This window comes from Amblyomma maculatum, unplaced genomic scaffold (assembly GCF_055883805.1).
Source record: "Amblyomma maculatum isolate TAMU_Amacu unplaced genomic scaffold, ASM5588380v1 scaffold_13, whole genome shotgun sequence".
NCBI lineage: Eukaryota > Metazoa > Arthropoda > Arachnida > Ixodida > Ixodidae > Amblyomma > Amblyomma maculatum.
Genome location: NW_028146738.1, coordinates 29,585,486 through 29,591,205, shown reverse-complemented (window position 1 = coordinate 29,591,205; position 5,720 = coordinate 29,585,486). Strand labels below are relative to the sequence as shown.

Here is a 5,720-nt window from a genome sequence, read left to right as displayed (position 1 = left end):
ACCAGTGCATTCCTGGCAGCATTTTGCACGCACAGTGATGCGTTGTTGTGGCTGTAGGAAGAAGGAAAAGAAAATGCACGGACCTGCTACTGGCTCTGTAGCTGAGCCACCTCAACTGCCTCGTGCGGACAGAAGAGAAAATAGAGAAGAAAGAAAAAGAAGAGAAAGAGAAAGACGCGCGCCGCAACAGCCCCTGTGTGGGTATGTGCCACCAAATTAGAGGAGACCCAGGTGGAAATTTTCTGCTGGTTTCTTGCTGGAAGCTGCTGGTTTGTGCTGGAACCAGCAGGTAGCCTGCTGGATTTTTGCTGGTTGTACTGGTTCCAGCAGGGTGCTTGCTGGTTTTCCACTGGTCCCAGCAGGCAACCTGCTGGCTGTGCTGGTTCCAGCAGTGAGCGTCTGCTGGTCTCAGCAGGCAACCTGCTGGCTTTGCTGGTTCCAGCAGGGTGCTTGCTGGTTTTCTTTGCTGGTTTTAGAATTTTGCTGGTTCCCTCCTGGAATGGTACTGGAACCAGCAAGTAACCCACCCAAGTTTACAAACGCATGTAATGGAGTTCATTTACGCACGTGAGAACTTGTTGCACTGCCCTATCGCGAGCTCATTCATTCTACAAAAACGTAGCACGGAAAGTATATACCCGTTTTTACACCATGTTTCTGCTCCGTGATCAAAATATCACCGTAGCTGCGAAAGACACCTTTTTAAAGAAGCTATGCTTTTTTTTTTTCGGCCGGTAGCCGCAGTGTTATACCGCTATGAGCTATTGCAAACATCAAAGATGCAAAAAATGTTATCTGACCTTTACGAATTTGTTTATCACGGCGTAATGCACGAGGCTGCTGTCACCATCATCTGCTAGCGTAGCAGACGACGCGCCTTCGAACGATCTGGTGCAACGATCAGAGCAGAGCGAATACAATTACGTGTAAGATGGTATACAAATAGTAATATTAGCACAATTTGAAATATTTAAGGAGTATTTTTTCGTACCGTTTGACAAACGCGCATTTTCAGCGCTTACGACACTATCGTAACCAGTCTCCGGTTGACGCTCAACAAGCCAAAAGAAGCCGTTCCGAAGTTTAGACATTTACGTAGTGAGCTATAGTGAGCTGTTCTGTGCTGGCTCGTGTTTGCGAATGCAGGAGTATTTTGTGCTTTTTACAATATTTAAACGTCGTCGTCAGTATGAATTATTTAAGGCATTTTACCTGAAACATCTACCTAAGTTTGAACCGATCAAGGTGGTGTAACAACTTCTGTCAAGACTGAGAAATGTGATGTGACATCTGCAAGGCCTAGGACCTGCGTGTGTTTGGTAAGTAAAAAAGTGCATCTCATTTCTTTTTTTTTTTTTTTTTGTAGTCCTCGCGTTGTGTAACGTCTAGTGGATTTGCGAGAGCTTATTATAAGCACGGAGGAAAAGAACAGTGAAGCAAGCGGGAACAGTGACTCAAGCGCGCATCACTGACAGCGCAGTTCGGCAGTGATGAGAGCCGCTTACTAGTCGAGTGACTAGTAATTGACTATTAAGTGAGCTGGTAATTTTGTCGTCCCTAGTTTAAAATAGGCCATATCATTTTGCTGAAGTATCATTGGTGCTATTTTCGGCAAGTAAAATATCTTTGTCGCCCGATTGTTTTTCGCTTTGTACGAACAATGGTGAACAGCCAAGGATTCAAAGAACGTCTAATCGCAAGTTAACACACTGTGCAAGTTAACACACATTCGATACGGTTCGTTGCAAATAGACTAACTAGACTGTATTTCCATGCCAATCCATTTGCAGGGTATGGGTGTATGACGAGTGGCATACCAAACAAGGTTAAAACAATATGCCGCTAAACAGTCATGTCTGGCTAGCAATGGGTATACCTCTAATCTCTCTGATTTAATTTAAAGGAGCGAACAGTCTACGAGTCCAATGTAAACGTTGGGTATAATTTTTTTTTAGGTTTGTTGTTATTAACAAGAATGAGTCTTATGATGATTTAGGGAGAAATAATATTGCATGAAAAGCGGCATTGTTTTTCCTTCCACATTTCATTTAATATTCTTTCTCCCTAAATCATCTTAACACTCATTCTTGTCAACATCGACAACAAACCTAAAAAGAAAAATTATCCCCAATGTTTACCTTGGACATCTAGACTGTTTGCTCCTTTAAATTGTATCATAACGAGCCCCTCATTTCATCTAACCTTTCTGGCAATACCACACCAGTTGTTACGTTGCATCTGCCTAAAGCAATGCAGACACTTTCCTAGGAGTGGCGTTCTCATGGTTGAATGAATGAAACACCATGGGTGCGTGTGGGCATTGGTGCAGTCTGCACAGGCACACGCAAAAGCTAGCCATCCACACATTAGTAGAAGCGCTGCTCATTGAAAATTTTCTCTAAACGTGGTTTGCATCACACTTGACCAGTTCTCATGTGGATTTGCACCAAATATGTGGTTCTTGGGTAGATGCTTTCAATTTCCATTATTCATATTTTATGTGCAGTAGCATGGTTTTGGTAGCATATTTTTCTGGTCTGTTTTTTTTTTCATGCAGCTACCTTCCTGGCACCATCCAAGTTGGAGCTGGAGCACACCTGCTGCAGTACCACAGTCTCAAAGGGAAAATGTGTCCATGCAGATTGCAGAATTTATATGGGCATGGAAAATAAAATTAAACTATGAGTCATGACTGAAACCTCTGCTGTTGCCATTATTTTCTTTGTGCAGTCCAAGGCAGTCGCTGCACCAAATTCTCGTAGGCTGACAAGCCCCCAGAGAACCAATCCACCAAATTCTGACTATATGCAGCCCTCGGTTGAAACCTAGCAGCCAATGGTTCCAATAGCCGCTGGTCCCAGTGGCTGTTGGTCCCAGCAGCTACTGGTCCCAGCAGCTACTGGTTCCAGCAGCTACTGGTCCCAGCAGCTACTGGTCCCAGCAGCTACTGGTTCCAGCAGTGCTGGGTTATTAGCAGATTCCCAACAGCTGCTGGAACCAGCAGCTGCTGGTTCCAGCAGCTGCTGGGAATGTGCTAATAACCCAGCACTGCTGGAACCAGCAGGATCCCAGCAGGAAACCAGCAGAAAATTTTCACCTGGGGAGCAACAGCAACAGCCGTCGTCCACCACTGAAGCGGTGGCGGGTGCAATAACGGCCTACAAGAAATAAAAATTCGGTGGCAGGCTAGCCCCTGCCGTAAGCGGTGGTGACCTACCTGTCCCAACCCAGCCCTATCAGGGCCAGGAGCAGCCACCCTCCTCAGGGATGCGTCCGGCAAGCAGCAGCGGAAGGCAGCTTCACCATTGAGGCGTACGCCGAGCCTTCTGTGCCAATGTGCATGCCAGAGCTGAGGTAAGCACTTCAAAATCATTACCTTCGTTTATAGATTGTTTGCCATTCAGAGCAGACGTGTAGTGCTTGCTGCTTGTCTTCAGTTTCAGAGTGTGCTGCTGTGAAGCTCCCCGCTGACAGCGGTATGAAAGCCAACTTTAGAATTTAATAGGCACGCAAGGCTTTGCTCTCACGAACAGCACTTTATTCTACTGGACCTTTGAGAAAAGTTGCAGGACATGCTATCCCAGCTGTCCTGCCGTTCGCTCATAGTTTTTGCAAAAAACAAAACCATTCCATACAGCAAAGCAGTGTCAAACTTGCCTCGGATACCTTTGAACTGTTCCGTAATAAAGATTGAAACTTCGGGGATGATACTTGGCTTTTCAGGACACGCAAACTCGTCATCTTGGATCATTTGGGTACGCCGATACGATATACACGCTTTAACATTTTCCGAATGATGCCGTGCCCTCCATTTTACTGCTTAATCGCCTGCGGCGGACTGGTGGAATGCGGGTCGATAACTAGACAGGCAAACAGTCTGCTTTTAATATCTGATGCTTCACAATCTGTATTGTGTTGTTGATGACATCACATACTCTGTGCAATCGGTAAATCCACCCGTGAAGGTAAAACAACAGTCCTCTGCTTTTTTTTTTTTTGTTTTCGCTATTCTACAAGTTTTTTTACGGAGTTGCAAAGATGGCATGCGATATTTGAGAGAACCCTTGCTCTGCTTTGGTGGTTGGTTGATATCCAGCTGAGCATGTGCGATAATATTACAAGAGAACTGTACTGCATTTGATAACAGCACAATGCATGGTTAATGTAATGCTTGATCTGTAAATTGCTTTCGTCGTCCACTTTCTACTGCAGCCCTGATGTTGTCCGTGCCTGTGGGATCTGCTACAGAAGTCAGAACACTGGAGAACCCAACCCTGTGACAGTAATACTAAAGAGAGATACAGATGAAATAACTGCCAGCACTTATGAGTGTCCGGCTGGAAACGGAGTCTGCAGCCATATGCTAGCTCTTCTGCAGCTCCTCACCTTCCTTGTAAAAGGTGGCTACAAAGAGGCACCTCCTGAGCTATCCTGCACTGAGCTGCCCCGGCATTGGAGATGTCCTCGGCAAACAGGACTCAAACTAGCAAGTGTACAGACTATTGACTGGCAACAGGTACATGATGGTGGATGCACTGTGCCCAATTGACTGAAAGTTTTGATGTCTAAATGCCAAAGTGATGACAGTTGCGAAATTGTCAGCTCAGTGCAAGAGCATGGAGAAACCCTGGGGAGCCCTGGGAAGAACTTCATTTGCTTCCGTTCGGAGCAATATGCTACCTTTAGTGCCAACAAAGTCTGGCTTGGCACCACCCGGCTCACCTGCGACTAACCACCAGTCTTGCCAGCTGTCTGGGCGTGCAGCTTTTCTGGGCAACCTGCTGCCTGGAACAGATCAGATATGCACTTTTTTGAGCATCGAGCTTTTTGTCGATGCTGATGAGCATGTCTTTGAGGACAATGTTCGAGTGCAGAAAAGGCTATATTTGATGTATCTCAGTGCCATAACTAAAAAGTTCTGCTATTTTGCAAACTGAAAGGGTGTTTATTGAACATTTTGATAGCATTGTGACTTAAGTCATTGAAGAAGACATTGTCACAAAGCTTTTTCCAGTAGTTTTCACGTGCCCTCGTATGTGCCCTCACCTGATATGTGAAAAAAAACAGGGCTGTACGCTGGAATATGAGAATATAGATATTAGGAAGAAAACAATGGCACTGCTGAAGGATGACACATAAATGCCTAAAACACCATTTCCAGCTGTGATAGGTTTGTATGCAGTGGTATATAGACAGTGTAGGATTGCATGTCAAAGGTGTCAGTAGTTATGAGGCTGGAGCACAAAACGAGTTGTGCTACCAGTCCATCATTTATTTGCTACATCTTGAATTACTGCTACAAAAAATTAAGGAGCTCTGCACGCTACAAGGTGTAGAGCAGTTGTGCACCATCAGTTGTTTCATGTGGGCACATGCTACACAACATCCCAGTTGTGGCAGCCACTTGTCTATGGATGTGAAAAATAAGGCACCTGTATACTGTGTGCTGTCAACGCACATTAAAGAACTCCTGTAGGTCGAAACATCTGGAGCTCTCCACTATGCGTACCTCATTCTAGAGTCGTTTTAGAATGTTAATACTCTACAAACTATCTAAGATGCTGCCTAAATTACCCCTAATGCCTGACAAGGCCTTTGTCTTCATGATCCCATAGCTTAAACAGCATTATTTTCTCAGCACTTAGTTCTTTACTTAATTGCTAGTTTCCCATACATTAATTATTGTAGCTGACGGGAACTAGGTACTTGCTAAGCAAAGG

The 5,720-nt window shown here is 44.9% G+C and overlaps 1 long non-coding RNA gene across 1 annotated transcript; it reads left to right on the top strand.

The window, feature by feature from the left end:
• The first annotated feature begins 1,102 nt into the window (after window positions 1–1,102).
• On the top strand, window positions 1,103–2,698 carry LOC146172483 (uncharacterized). Its single transcript, XR_014702603.1, has 2 exons — window positions 1,103–1,319; window positions 2,558–2,698. It is a non-coding gene; the product is annotated as an uncharacterized LOC146172483 (long non-coding RNA).
• The last annotated feature ends 3,022 nt before the right edge of the window (window positions 2,699–5,720 follow it).